This window comes from Sus scrofa, chromosome 13, assembly GCF_054392235.1.
Source record: "Sus scrofa isolate SSC_HxYL_T2T_F1_AM1 chromosome 13, Sscrofa_HxYL_maternal_Yorkshire_Landrace_v2.0, whole genome shotgun sequence".
In the NCBI taxonomy this organism is placed as follows: domain Eukaryota; kingdom Metazoa; phylum Chordata; class Mammalia; order Artiodactyla; family Suidae; genus Sus; species Sus scrofa.
In genome coordinates this window covers 73610917-73626985 of record NC_139395.1, presented here as the reverse complement: position 1 = coordinate 73626985, position 16069 = coordinate 73610917, and the positions used below count along the sequence as shown (strand labels likewise).

The window sequence follows — 16069 nt, the reverse complement described above, 5'->3', positions numbered from 1 at the left end:
TAAAGAACAGGACTTTTATTCTTCCAAGGGTGGCAAACATGTAGGATGGGTAAAGCAATGACAGAAAAAACTAGTTAGCAAAGTCTCATACAGATTCTTCTGTTGCCATTTCCAGGTCAATATGGTATAAAGTTCTCAGCTGATTAACTTTTGTCTTTTCTAGCAGAGAGATGAAGAGTGACACCTTTGAAAATTTATCTCCTGCTTTTAATCAAACAGACACAGTACAAGGATCCTTTCCTATATCTGCTTCTTCTCAACTGTCTACAGTCCAAAATAATTCTTACACAAGAGTGGCATGTTTTGGAGAGGCATATTCTGCTATCCTTCAATAATATGATTATATAAAAAACCCCAACTGTGATGCTATATTATAAATTCACTGAAACTACATGTCATATAATTGTTTCATTTTAAGCAATCATGAGGAGATGGTAGAAATAAGATTCATGAAGAATATTAAAAGATTTGTTTTCAAACCACCCTTTAGAAATGTTATAAGGATGAATGAGATAATTATTGCAAGATATCCAAAAAAGTGTAAACCCACCTTCAACACCAGAGCAAGGTAAGTTTTTGAATGTATATTATAGATGAGCCTAAAGAAAACCAAATTTGTAAATAACTTAATTACTTCTGCATTCTTGCAACTCAATTACAAAAAAATTATGTCCTGTTCTGAACTTTTGCATCTTTTTTTTTCTTTTTTTTTTTGTCTTTTCAGGGCCACATCTGTGGCAGGATGTTCCCAGTCTAGGGGTTGAATCAGAGCTGTAGCCACTGGCCACAACCACAGCCACAGCCAAGCCAGATCCAAACCAAGTTTGTGACCTACACCACAGCTCATGGCAACACCACATCCTTAACCACTGAGCGAGGCCAGGGATAGAACCTTCATTCTCATGGATACTAGTCAGATTCTTTTACACTGGGCCATGACAGGAACTCCCTTTTGCATCGTTCTTGAAGTCATTTCCTTTACTATATCCAGTCTACAGCCATCATTCTAATTTCTTCCCAACTGTTTCCCCATTTCCTTTCTTTCCTTCCTTCTACCTAAAACTCATAAATCTATCATCCCTGATCCTTTCCCTCTTTGGGTGCTTATTCTATTTGGCTCTCTTTCCCTTTTCACTTTGCCAACATGCCCTTAACTATTTTAGCTGTTTCTGGTCTCACATTTGCATTGGCAAATAGCAAGAGATGAACCAGATGAGTAAGAAGCAGATTTCAGGCCAGGCAAAGAGGCAGAGAGCACACAAGCATCAAATGAGCATATGAAAAATTCATAAAAGGAAATATGCTTTCTTAGCTTTTACAGAACCAAAAAAAAAAAAAGGTCCTAATGACCTCCCTTGAGCAGAAATGTAGAAATGTGGAAGTTGTTGGAAAACTAAACCTTTCAAAATAAACCAAAAATAAGGACCAGAAGCTGTATCAAATATATTTAGGAAAGAAATCACTGGGTTCAATGCAGAAATGATTGCCCTTCCTGGACAGAAAAAAAGAGTTAAGGTGAGATGAAAGCTCTTACTGATCATGTTATTCCCTCCTCACCCACACCACAGAGAAGAACTTTATGCCAAAACTAATTGAAATAGAACCTCTCTGATGAAATGTCTCTCTACATCCAACTCAGCTGTGCAGTAACGATTACTCTCTCTTCTGTACCCCACTCTTCAAGACATGGCACTTATTACTTTGTGAACCTATTCAGTGACAGATATGTGAATATATTACTCTATTTTCCTTTTGACCATTCAACGGCTAATTATGTGCTTTTATTTTTGTGGGGGAGAGGGAATACATTCATGGAAACTGGAATACCCACTAACTTAGCATTATAAAGGGTTGTGATAAGTGTTTCTTATCCAAATGCATTCCTGCATTCAGTGTTATTATTATTTTGCAAATGCTCATCTGTGTTTGAAAATTATCGTGAAATCTAGACCTAGGATGTTCTTATTAATGTCAAAGCATTTCCACTAATTCTAGAGGCTTCTTCTTTTTATATCCTCTGTTCACTGTAACATCGTTTTATTTTTTTACTGAGATAAGTGGTGGATTTTGTTATGTTAATATGAGCTATTTTGAAGTGTACAATTTATTAGTTTTCAATACAACTATCACACTATTTAATTCCACAACATTTTTATAACTTCTAAAAGAAACCCCACGTCCATTCAGTGGCCACTCTCCGTTCTCTATTCCCAGCCTCTGGCAAATACTAATCTACTTTCTGTTTCTATGTATTTGCCTGTTCTCAGCATTTCATATAAATGACCTATACAAGATATGGCCTTCTGTGTCTGACTGTTTTCAAATTTTGTAGTTTCAGGTTTCAGTCATGCATGTATAGTTATTTTGTTCCTTTTAATGGATGGTTAACATTCCATTTGTGAAAGGCACACTTTGCTTATCCTTTTATTGAATGATGGACATATGCAGAATACATATACTTTTTGGGTATTATGAATAATGCTGTTATGAATATTTGTGAACAAGTTTTTTGTAAAAATAGATTCCTAATTATCTTGGATATAAGGCATTCTTGAAAAAAAACTCAAGCTTGGGAGTTCCCGTAGTGGCTTAGTAGAAACAAATCTGACTAAGATCCATGAGAATGAGGGTTTGATCCACTCAGTGGGTTAGGGATCCTGCATTGCTATGGCTCTGGTGTGGGCCAGTGGCTACAGCAGTGGCTATAGCTCTGATTCAACCCCTAGCCTCAGAACTTCCATATGCTATGGGTGTGGCCCTAAAAAAAAAAAAAAAAAAAAAAAAAAAAAAACCCAAGTTACTCTAAAACCACCATTTTAATAGGCAATGTGATAGTCTTGCTTTGATTCTTTATGTTGAAAACACGTATTTGGTCAGACATTTTTGTGCAAATGATTCACTAAAACAGGAGAGGGAAAAAAAGCATCAGACAAAGACCGTAGACTAATGAACAACATACACTACAGAATACGACTCAGAGGAGCACAGTACAGACCAGATTGGCTGACAGGGACAGCAGTATCCTGTGCTTGCTTCTCATTGACAGAAAATGTGAAAAAATACATCCTGTGTAAGCAGTTGTTTGATATATCCTGATTTTAAAGGAAATACCCTGGAGACAAAGGGGACAACAACCAATCAACAATAAACAAAAGCCATTAAATGCCTGTCACCACTGATTCACTTTTAGTAATTTTATATATGTTTACTGCATTTAACTGGCCTCATAAAATTCAGGCCAAGCACCTGGAAACTGTGTGAAATGAGTATTCACAGGAAAATCAACTGTAAAATAAAAGTTTATATTCATGATCTATCAGACAGTAACATTTATCTCTTACCTTCAACACATTAATAAATAGTAATATACAGGAAAATAAGAATATTTCAATGGCTTATTATAGAAATTGAGTAGGTGTATGTAAAAATAAAGGGGAAAAATGAATGGCTATTGGGGAAAATGTGGAAAGTTAAAAGATGACAACTTATTAAAACTTAAAACACATTGAAAATCTTCATGTCAGAATCAGTAGAGTTGCCTCCAAAAATAAATGAGTCAGGAATACCCAACTACAGTTATATTGCTTAAAGCTAACCTATCTTTCTCGCCATAGAGCAAGATGACATTAGACAAACAGAAGTGATGCACTTAACAAATGAAGCAACTGACATAGTTAACATTAAATAAAAAGGCAAAAAGGGAAAAGGCAAAACAGTTAATAATATAGGAAGCTGTTAGCCAAACCTTTTTCCAAGCAAATATGTGAAATCCAACAGCATGTCAAGAATAAGAAAAAAATAAAAACCCATCAGTTGGCATATGATGACACTGTCATGTATGACAAAGGGTGTCATGGGCCACAAAAATTGCTGTATTATTTCAGGGATAGCTAGAAAGCAGCCTTGAGAGAGAAAAGACCACAATGGACAGTGAATAGAAGAGATTATAAAATACTTGCAGGGCATTCCAGTGCTTAGTTTCTGAAGAATCTTTTTGAGGAGTAACAAGTATGGTGGCTGCGGTAAGTATATACTGGGCAGTCCCACTACTAGGCATTTTATTTACTGTCATGACTAAAATATATGCTATGTATTACCATCATCCCTACCTAACTGATGAGTACACCAAAGCTCCAAGCAATAATTTGGTTAAAATCATACTACTACCTGACCTCAGAGCCTGAAGTCAAGGCTGCTATGCATGTTAAAGCACCAGAAGTTCTCAAAATATAGTAGAGGTGTTATCTACTAACCACAAAACCCGGTAATTGTTAGGCATTATTTTTAAAACAAAGCTATGAAATCTCTTATGTGCCCAGGAATGACTTCTCTAACTTTGCTTATTAGGTCACAGCAAACTTTCAGTGTGCAGTCTTTCTGTTTCATCCCTTTGGCATGTCATGAACTGTCAAGAGTGTGGAAAACGCCAGCCAAATCTCAGCTTTTCACTAACACAGCAAGTAGGTGCCACGTCTGAAGGGCTGCTTCTGTCACTCCAGGACTGTGCTGGAGGTTGATGCCAGTAAGATATGCCTTCCCCAGGTGATGGGAACAAAAACCATGTGTGTCATTCTCATAATGTTTCCAACTTGTCAAGAACTTAAATTAACTGGGGTTGAAGATTTTAGATCAATTTTGCAGGAGTTGGGGCTGTAAGTACCAAACTTCATACAGAAGTTCCTAGGAACTGACAAAAGAAGTAGGCGACAGAGATTAGGTTTTTCCATGAAAAACAGTAAAATTGAGCTTCTCTTTTTTTATTCTAGTATTTCACCATGTTCTCTAGGGTTGTGACCTTACATTCCCAGGTTAATAGCCAAACTAGAATATATTAACTAAAAGCATGGTGTCTGGAATCACACTGCCTGCATTTCAATTCTAAGTGCCACTAGCTATGGAATCCAGAGCAACGAGCATTACTCTTCAATTGTATGCTTAATGGTAAATTAAGATTTTGCAGTGTGGGTTCAAAGGGGAAAGACAAGAAAGGAGGAAGAAGGGGGAGATGACTCACTTTCTTTCTCTTACTTTTATAATTACCTTTCAAAGGACCGTAATAAACAATTCTAGAAATATCCCTTTAGCCAAGAAGAAAAGATTCATAACTATGCTTATAAATACTCATTGATTAGTCCAATATTATACATGGTAATCAAGAAAACATGATAAAAGAGAACATTTACAAGTAATAAAGAATATATATATCTCAACTGTGTCTAGGGACATTTTAACAAAAGTGCTGATTTTTTTAAAATAATATATACCCTGGTTTATCCAAGCAGGCACTATATACAAAAATGTCCTTTCGATCTGGTTCGACAAAATAAGGATCTAATTCATGACCAAGCATCACATCTCATTATGTACTTTTGACTCCTTTTAATACGGTGCAGTCCCTTCTCCAGATATTAACTTGTAGGAGAGATCAGGCCTCTGTCCCACAGAATGTCTCACGTTTGTTATTTGTCTGTCTGCATCTGTGTGATGTCTAGTTTGTTTATTCCATTTCTCCTGATACTCTGATATTAATAAAACTGACTTGAATGCATCATGGATGTTGTCTATCCATCTTGCATCATATCAAGAGGTATTTATCTGACTCGCTACTGGATTAAAACGAAAACAGTCTAATTCCTGGAGAATAACTGGAAAGCTATATGTATAGTTCCATCTTGATATTATAAAATCAACTGGCTCCCCATAAACCAATTTATCAAAAAATTGCTGCCCCTTGCCTGAATCAATCATTTCATTTGGCTTTTTTATTATTATTATTATTTTCAATTAGTTGCTCTGTTTCTTTGTATTTGTTTACAAATACAGAACAGGGAGAGACCTACTTGGGCCAGGAGTTTTGCTCCACAAAGTAAACATGAAGTTGGCAAATTTAATTGTCGGGTCTAAACCTGAATTTTAACTTGATGAACATGATCTATCAGCTCAATACACAAAGCCAGCAGGGATTCATTTCCTTCTAAGCCTACACCCAGGCTAAACAATAGCAGTGGCAACTATCCATCCCATGCTCACCAATATACACTGAACACCAGACTTAATTCTTACTTATAAATCCTCACAATAATATTATGAAAGGTTTTACCCCTATTTTAAAAATGGGAAAAACTAAGTCACAAAGAAGTTGGGAAACTTTTCCAGGGCAGGGAGACTTCCATGTGTATAAAAGATGCATGATATTTCTCCTTCCATAGCTAGCTGTGCCTCCCTCTCTCCTTGTTATTTATCTCAAACATGTTGCCTTCTGAGATCTGTACTTTTTTGCAGTGACATAGAAAAAGAAGACCTGTCTGTGATAAGGAGATAAGAAAGTGGTATTCTAGCTCTGGTTATAGGTAAGTACCCCGTTCAGGAAGGGTCACATACTTTCGGGTATATTTCATCAGTGTGTAACACAATTGGCTTATTATTGGTCAGTTTATTTTCCTAATTCATCCACAGCTTGCTGCTATATTGGTATTCTCTAGGATGTGCAGAGTAGAACATATTTCCTAAGCCAATTCCAAGATTAAGCCGTTAGTGATATTTGTTCTACCAATTTTTACTACTTGGTGATATGGAGGAAGTAAGGACATTTTAATTTTTATTTCATTGCAGATTATCTATTTTTCTTTGTTTTTATTTGAAGGAGTTTCTACCTGATTTATAGGTTCTGCTCATTCTTATTTAAGATCTGGTTGCTGATTTGTGTCTTTCTGTGTATCTTAAATATGTAATAAAAAGTTAAGAGGTAGCCCATCAGAAAACCAAAGTCTGCTGCCATATTCACTTAGAAAGTCCTGTACCACCTTTAAAAGTTGTCACCTTGTGAAGTGACTGGTCTTCAAATCTGAAGTCTCTTTCTGATTTACAATTTTCTTTAAAAAAATTTAAGTCATTATCCTGTGCACTCTAGTATTGTGCTGATTCCATTGAATTAGTCAGCCATGCAAGGAAGCAGAAATTGACAGATAAATTCAATAAATGGCATTGTGCTGAACTTGCTGAGTCTCCAAACAAGAAGGAAGTAAGCACAAATGAGCCGTGTAGGTGCAGCCCACCTACAATGGAAGGGGATCAATATTCACCAAGCGAAAAAAGGACAAACCAGGATGAAGAAAAAAGCAAGCAGTATATAATGCTAGCTTGAATGAGAATTCTGCCATCAATGGAGACTGAAGGAAAAGATGAATCATTATACATATATGAGGTCGACTTAGGAATATTCAACACAAACTTTCTAAAAGGTAACAATACTACCCAGCTGTGAATGGGGCTACGAGGGAAGGACACCAGGAAAAGAAAAAAAATTAAAAAAAGAAGAAGAAACAGTATACTAAATATTTTATAGAAGAGTCTACTGAAAATTACATTCCTTTCTGTACTTTTCTATAAACTGTTTAATGGGAACTTTTGTTCAGCTTCAAGGAATATTTTTTGAACTAAGCAGCAACTTACATGTACAATCACTTTACAGGGCACTCTCTTAATATTAAAAAAAACACAACAGGCATTTTGCTCATTATTAACCTTGTTGATAGTCTGCCAAGAATATGTTTACACTACCTTTCTCAAACAGGAATACAGAAACAAGTAATGTACTATAATATATTCTCAAGTGACTTTGGATTTTATGAACACACATAGCCTTTAAAATTTCCCTGGTGAAACAATGGATTCTAAAACACAGAGCTCCTTCCTTCTCTCTTACATGTTTTGGTCTGTTTTTACCAAAACTACCAATTTTTTTTTCACTTTTGTTGACATTTATTCATACAATAATCTTCTATGATATAAAAATGTACAGACTTATGTATTGGTCTGCCCTGAGGCACATGAATTCTTCAAAAACAACTGCACTGATCTATATTATATCACCATAATTATGGACAAAAGACCTATTTTAAAAGAGCATATAACTTTGGCAATTGGCCAACATTTAGTTCATACAAAAGATATTTATTGAGAAAAGATATTTTATTTGCAATGCATTATGCTATGAGGATCATAAAAAATAAGTAAGTATAACTTTCTAAATATTTATCATTTAACTGATCCATTACTTAAATATTATAAAAATATAATCAATCAGGCAAAGAGAAGCTATAAAAAATAATGCAGAAGATACTTAAAAGCTTATGTACACTAATGGTATGAACTCAAACTACTTTTATATGTTGAAAACAATCATATCTATATGTATATGTAACAGGCTGCTTTTAAAACTTTCAATTTCAGTTGTTAGAATTATTGTTGATGTTATAGTCACCTGATATATCAAATGTTTCCAGATAAAGCTCTAATTCAAAAAGCTATGTGCACCCCTACATTCACACTAGCACTATTCACAATAACCAAGGGAAAAAACCAAAATGTCTATGAACAGATGAATAAATTGAAAAGATGTAGTACATATATAAATAATGGAATACCACTTAACCATAAAAAGAATGAAATAATGCCCTTTGCAACAACATGAATGTGAGTTTATCATACTAAGTGGGGTCAGTCATAAAGAAAAAGACAATTACTATATGACATCATATATGTAGAATCTAAAATATGGCAAAAATGAAACTATCTACCTAACACAAACAGATTCACAAACACAGAGAACAGACTTAAGGTTGCCAAGGGGCAACGGAAAGAGAGTTGGATGGACTGGGGGTTTGGGGTTAATAGATGCAAACTATTTAGAATGGATTAAAAAAAAAGGTCCTACTGTATAGTAGTAGGAAATATATCCAATCTCCTGGGATAGATCATAATGGAAATTATATATATATATATATATATATATATATATATATAACTGAGTTACTTGGCATATAATATATATATGTATAACTGAGTTACTTGGCTGTGCAGCATAAATTGACATACATTATAAATCAACTATAATTTTAAAAAGTAAAAAAAAATTTCAAATGAAATTGTTTTCTGATCAAAGATATGAAATTATATGTAAATTATAAATTCATTGCATATAACTACTAATTGCTAAAAAAGTTCAGAAGAAATAGGGATCCTTGAGAAAAGAGGATAGAACCACAAGAGAAATGAAGGTTCATAACATTACTCTGGAAAACTTTCACGTGCCTAGGTTCCAGTAAATAACATGGCTCTGAGGTGCAGATGAAAAAAGCGGCAGATACTTAAAAAAATGTGGAATAAACATAATCCAATTAGCACATAAATGACCCATGCTTCATGTAATACTGGGATTTGTCCATATAATTTACTAAATACGATTTAAACAGTGGTTCATCCAAATTCTACATGAAGAGAATACTCTACAGAGACACCTACACAATTTCGTTAATATGTATGCAGTCGACCACTTACCACAGTAAACATTTAGTGACTCTGATTAACATGAAACATGAATGACATAGATGCAAAATTTTTAGATACCTCAAATTCTTAGCTTAGTATCCCTAGGGAAATAATTCTAATCCCTCAGTGGAGGACATAAGAAATGTATGCACTTTGAGGTGTTTATTCAGTTAAGGATTTGGATTTGTACTAATTCATCTACACTCTCCCTTCAACCTTATGCCTTTTGACACATCAGCAAAACAAATTCCATCTGATAAGATGGAATTCCCATTGTGGAATTCCCAACTTTGTGTTCAAACCAAAGGAATTAATCAGCCCTTTCATAGGGACACGGGCTATTGATATTATTACTATCTGTCATTTTCATTAGGAAGGTTGACAGTAACCATTTAGTTTCATGGACAGAATTTCTTCTTCTCAGGTCACATTGCTTACCTCTCCCTCCTCCATTTTCTCTCCCTCCCTCAAGAAATCTTTATAACTTTTTTCTAAGGCTCATACACTTGACCCTCTAACACTATCATTGGAGACAGCTTTAACAGAAGAGAAAGGAGGTGATTCACTGATGGGTAGCATTTACTGATGAGGGTGAGACATAAGTAGCCATGCACTTCCTCCCCCCAAAATGATTATAATTAGAAAAAATATGGTACTCCTCTGGATTTTGTGAAAATAAAAGTTAGGAAACCTTTATCTTGAAACAATTACAGATTTGAAAAACAATTAATTTCCAGGATGATTCGTAATTTTGGGATGCAAACTTTTTTGAGCATGGCATGGGTCTCTGTAGGTTGGAGAAGGAATGGAAAAACATATCTACCTTCCTAAGATCCAGAGTGGAATGTTTTCTATCACACAAGTCTTCAGGGATGTATATCTCTCTGTTTATGTAGAATAGGAAAATAATGCTCAACTCCCATTAGATGCAAAGGAGAAAGAAGCTTTTATTTCTTGGATACCTAGTATGAAATAAAGCACATCAAGAGGGATACTAATATTCTGTTTTACATGGATAAAACAAGCCTGGGTAATAAATGACAGAGCTACAATTTAATATCAGGTTCGTTATACAGTAAACCCAGGGATTTGGTTTTGCTTCAATATAATTTAGTATTAAGAAGAAAACAGTAAAGTAGGAAGCTGACCTTCACAATGGTGTGTCAAAGATTTCCTTCATCTGGCAGGCTCCGTCAATTAAATCTTTTTTTTTTCAGTTTTATTTTTCATTTTTTAAAGTTTTATTGAAGTATAGTTGATTTACAATGTTATGATAATTTCTGCTGTGCAACAAAGTGATTCAGTTATACATATACACTGACATCCATTCTTTTTCAGACTCTTTCCCATAAAGATTATCACAGAATGTTGGGTAGAGTTCCCTGTGCTGTATAACACAGGTCCCTGTGGGCCAAACAGTCTATATACTACAGTGTGCATATGCCAATCCCAAACCCCCCAGTCCATAGGACAAACAAGCTTGAGGATTCAGACAACTGACTTCCAACCAATACCATCATCCTAAACACAGTCATGAAAGTCACCACAAATAAGACCAAGAGGTGAAGCTTAATGTCTCCAGTAAGACATCAGGAGTGCAAGAAAACTAACTCAAAAAACATGTGCAATCAATAATACTTACTATCGTTTTCATTGCAGATAAAGCTGAAATGAGCCTTTAATCACTTCCCTGGGGAAATGTAAATATAAATATATAAAAATATAAATTTAAGAAATATGTGAGTGCATATATACATGTGCACACACACAGACACACAGGACAAAAAGATAAAGGAAAAGAAAAACAGAGAACAGGACTGGAGATTATAAACACCTACATAAGGATACACAAAATCAATTACAAAGTGAAAATGAATACAACAAATAATTATTTTTTAAATGGTCATTGAAAAATTTTGTAAACAACTGAACAGTATCATGGTTTACTGTCATTACTGTAATTTTTAAAAAAGATCTTTAATAACATTTCAACTTTTGGATGGCATCCCCACATCTAGTCAGTATACCACTTCCAGCACGAGATAAGGCAAAAAAATTGGATCACTAAGGAAATTCTGAGGTTACATTTATTTTTTTTTCCCTCCAAGATTAATCTAAGAGAAGACTTTACATCCTTAAGTGGTATTTAAAAACATAACATTCATTCCTGCCTGAAGATACAGAGAGCTATCTGGTGTCAGGCACACACAGCTTCTCTAAAAGGACCTAACAGGGCAGGATCACAGGGCTCCATCAGTCCCCTGAAGCACACCTCAGCTACAGCCTGGATTGTGATGCCAACAGTTTCCTGTGGTTGGAAAATTACAATATTACAAAAGTGATGACTGGAAGTCCAATCACAACCTTATCCTCGCAGGAAGGAGGCCAGAATCACCAGGGTGGGAGTACAATTAAAAGGAAAAAGAGCTTTCTTAGTGTTCCTGATAGTCTTAAAATACTCCTTCCAACGAATTGAAAGACCACAGTTATACCGTAATTTGAATCCAATTGTCTAGATGAGGGGCTCAAGTACACATATGAAAAGATACTCAACCTCATTAACATTTAAATAAGAGTAGATTAAAACAGTAATGAGATTTTAAAAAGCCTAAAACTATGTTCACGTAGATTTATTGGTAATACAAATTGGTATACATAAGAATGTTTACCAAGTGTAGGTTTTAGTGCATTAATTGTGACAGATAAAGGAAAAAAAGTCTATCATTAAGATACTGTCATACATCTATTCAGTGGATTGTACCATTAGAAGGATAGTGGAAGTCACCCTATTCTATTTGGGCAACAGGAATATGGGTGACATTCTTGAGTGGAAAAAGGTAAATAATTTGAACTCCATTTAGGTAAAATGAAAGAAGTGGTGCATATAGAAATTCATATATAAATACCCAGAAGATATTAATATTATTAATGACGGTCATTTTAAGAAGGTGAGATTGTAGATGATTTTATATTTTTGTTTTGCTTGACATAGCTACAATAACCTTAATGACTTTTATAATCAGAATAAAAAGAAACCTTCAAAGACGTTTTCTTTCTTCTTTTTTCAGCACTGAACCCACGGTATATAGAGGTTCCCAGGCTAGGGGTCAAATTGGAGCCATATCTGTGACATACACCACAGCTCATGGCAATGCCAGATCCCCAACCCACTGAGTGAGGCCAGGGATTGAACCCGCGTCCTCATGGATACTAGTCGAATTAGTTTCCACTGAGCCACAATGGGAACTCCAGAAGTTTTCATTTTGGAAAATGTTAAGGCCAAATCAAAAATGTACTCATTAAAATTTATCATAGGATTATAATATTTTAATAACATTTTTCATGATTATAAAATTCTTAGACGATTACAAATTTAGAATTATACGGAAATAGAGTTTTAGAACATGTTAACCTGTTTTTACCACTTAACATCCTGTGAACATGTTCCCATATTTTCAAATATTCTCCAAAAATATGGTTTTAATGACTTTTTAGTATTCTTTGTATAATAGTTTTTAACTATGATTTAGATTTTGATATACAGAGTAATTATATGACATAATTCTGAATTTCAAAAAGTTATTTACTGAGAAGTAAATTCAGATGGTGGTAGAAGGTGAGGGTCTCAAGTTAAGAAGAGTTGATTCTTAGTGTTTAGGCTCCAAAAAACCATTTGATGGGAGTAGGACCCCACAAAGCAGTTCTTTTGCAGATCATCTCATTCCCTGATTCAGAGGCATTGATAAAAGCAGATAATCCAGCAGGACAAAAATATAAATTAGCTCTCTACCTAGAATCATACTATTCTTTTCCTTAACAAGATAATCTAACTAATGATTTTTCTATTAAAATAATAATGGTGAATAATTACATAGCACATTACAAATATTAACTCATTTCATCTTCATAATAATTCTCTGATGTAGGTGCTATTATTATCCCCTCTTAACAAATGAAGAAATGGATGGAGGCTAAAGGAGTTCATATAAAGGGATAAAGATAACACATCGGGTCAATGCAGAGGCAGAAAACTCAGCCCTATGGCTACAGAGTCCACATATTTACTCCCTTCAAAATCATGAGCAAATTCACAAAATATGAGGCTCATTCAGGAGCATACTTAGGATCAAAACGCAGGGATAAATTCAGGATCTTTCCATCATATTCCACCCTCTCTTACCAACAATAACAAAACTATTTGGCAAATGAGATACAAGCGAAAGAGGAAGAAATATACACTTGTTCATATATCTGGTGACTGCAAGTTCAGAATAAATAGGCTGATTAGATACAAACATAAATTAAACCATGTGAGAAACAGTATGATTTTTTTCTACCATCTAAATTCTTTTTGCTACAATAGAAAACCAAAAGCAGATAGGTCCCCAAGTTCATAAGAAGAGGCCAAATTAATACTCAGCTTTCTATAAAGAAAAAAAGAATTGTTCAACCTCAGAAATAATTAAGACACAGAAGACACTTAAGCCTACAAACCTATAAGCTACTAGTATTCCACATACACAAGACGGCTGATTTGCATTTCAGGAGGCAGGCGGACTATGAGAAATGTGTAGAACAGAAGGAACTGAGCCATGGCCTGTAGCTCCCAGGATTCACTAAAGACATGTAATTATCCTGGGTCATTCTAAGATCTATTTTCTGCCACAGCACACTTGAGTCTTCCTCAAGTAATCACATGATTAATACTAGAAAGTGATCACAACCACCATATTCTTGCCATCATGTCAGTGAGCATGGACAAAGTATACATCAGTAGCCTTAACTGGCAGTCATCCTAGAGCATCTCTGAAACATCCGTGAAACTGGGGAAGCAAGGCCCTGTAGATCCTAACAAGTACTCCTGTCCCATTCTCACACCTAGAGTCAAGTGACTTTTTTGTTTGTTTTGGGTTTTTTTGTTGTTGCTTTTCAGGGCCCCACCCTCAGCACATAGAAGTTCCTAGGCTAGGAGTTGAATCAGAGCCACAGCGCCACAGCAACAAGGAATACAAGACATGTCTGAGAGCTACACCACAGCTCTGGGCAATGCCAGATCACCAACCCACTGAGCAAGACCAGGGCTCAAACCTGCATCCTCATGGATATTAGTTGAATTTGTTTCCACTGTGCCACAACAGGAACTTCTCAAATGACATTTTTACCCAGGGTGATCCCACATATTCCTTTACTTCTCTGTCTTCAAACGTCTAGAACCCATCCTCCCAACATCCACACACATACACACACTTTAAACATGCTATGAAAAGGGGTTCACTAAGTGAACTAGGAGTCCTGAGTTCAAAGCTTTACTAAAAACTATCTTTTTTCTTTGTGGGGGGTGGTATACCTGCAGCATATGGAAGTTCCACACTAGGTGTCAAACTGGAGCTGCAGCTGCTGGACTGTGCCACAGCCATGCCAGATGTGAGCCACATCTGTGCCCTACACCAAAGTGCATGGCAACATCAGAACCTTAACCCACTGAGTGAGGCCAGGGATCGAACCTGTGCTCTCATAGATACTAGTTGTGTTCGTTACCACTGAGCCATGACAGGAACTACCATCCAAACAATCTTTACATCTAAAATAAAGTAACTTTACTTTTTAGAGTCTCCTTTTCATTAATTTTGAAATGGGGAATTGACACTACAATCTATCCAGTCTCTTTTCTACCCTCTAACTTACAGTGTTAATATAATCCATTACATCATAGACATAGTTAAACACAGCCAATTTCAGCACCCCAGTGAAGAAGGTCTATTTCTTCAAGAATCTTCTTTTAGCATGATCTCCCTTTTCACTCATAATTGGCTTCTTAGGGCAATTCACGTGAATGACATCAACATCCTCAAGTATTTACAGCCATCTAAACTGTTCCTTTAGTGTTCTTCCAAGAGATGAACTAACATGGTGCCATTTCCTGTCTGTCATTCTTAGCCTGGTGGGTTCATCAGTGCACAGAATCCAGCAAGACTTTGGCTCTGAGACTGTGAACAAAGCAGCAATTCAGAGACGCTGAAATGCAACTGTAGAATCCCCAGACTGTGGGAAATGCATCCCATAGAACATATCTTATTTCCAGAATATAAATGAATTAATCAGTAGGGTTGCCACCCACATGCCAGAAACATCCCTGATTAAATTTAATGTAGTGAGTTTGTACAATCACCACCAAACTAACCATTGATTAAACAAAGGCCTCTGAGTGCTAATTCTTTTAATGTGCAGTTTATTTCTGCTCTTGTCTGAAGGGCACACCTTTGAAAATGTCACTAGTTTGGGAGACATAATCCACATTTGGAATTCGCTTTCTTTTATTTCTCAAGGCAGCCCAGTTTTATTATAGGCAGGACAACTAATGTATCAGACATTCGGGCAGATGCCTATTTAGTTAATTTGTCATCCTGGCACTTAAACTTCTCAACTACCTTCTAGATACGTGGAAAAACCCGTTTATCACAAAATAATTAGCCACCTCATTTCCTCTCTGCATGTATAAACAGGAAAGAACCAACCGTTTCTTACCACAGAGATAAGAGTTAAAGGTTGAAATATGCCTATGATTCCTGCCTTCTCTGCCCTATACATTTTAATCTCAGGTATGATGTTATTTGCCTCCCCATGGATGAAAAAGTAGGTAAAGGAGTTGTAAAGTGTTATAGAGAGGTTCAGATTTTTCCAGAATAGTTTTTTATTTTCTTCCCAAAGATATATAAATATAAATAGATCATACATTAAC

At 35.5% G+C, this 16069-nt stretch overlaps 1 protein-coding gene across 41 annotated transcripts in view; it reads right to left on the bottom strand.

The window, feature by feature from the left end:
* CNTN4 (contactin 4) overlaps window positions 1-16069 on the bottom strand; it is a 1001048-nt gene that overhangs the window by 789453 nt on the left and 195526 nt on the right. For 6 of the 41 annotated variants that reach the window (XM_084989189.1, XM_084989186.1, XM_084989204.1 and 3 more), the window contains one exon: window positions 10973-11020. The exons of the other annotated variants lie outside the window; for them this stretch is intronic. The gene's annotated coding sequence lies outside the window, so the exon portion shown is untranslated. The remainder of the gene's footprint in view (window positions 1-10972; window positions 11021-16069) is intronic. 41 annotated transcript variants of the gene reach the window in all.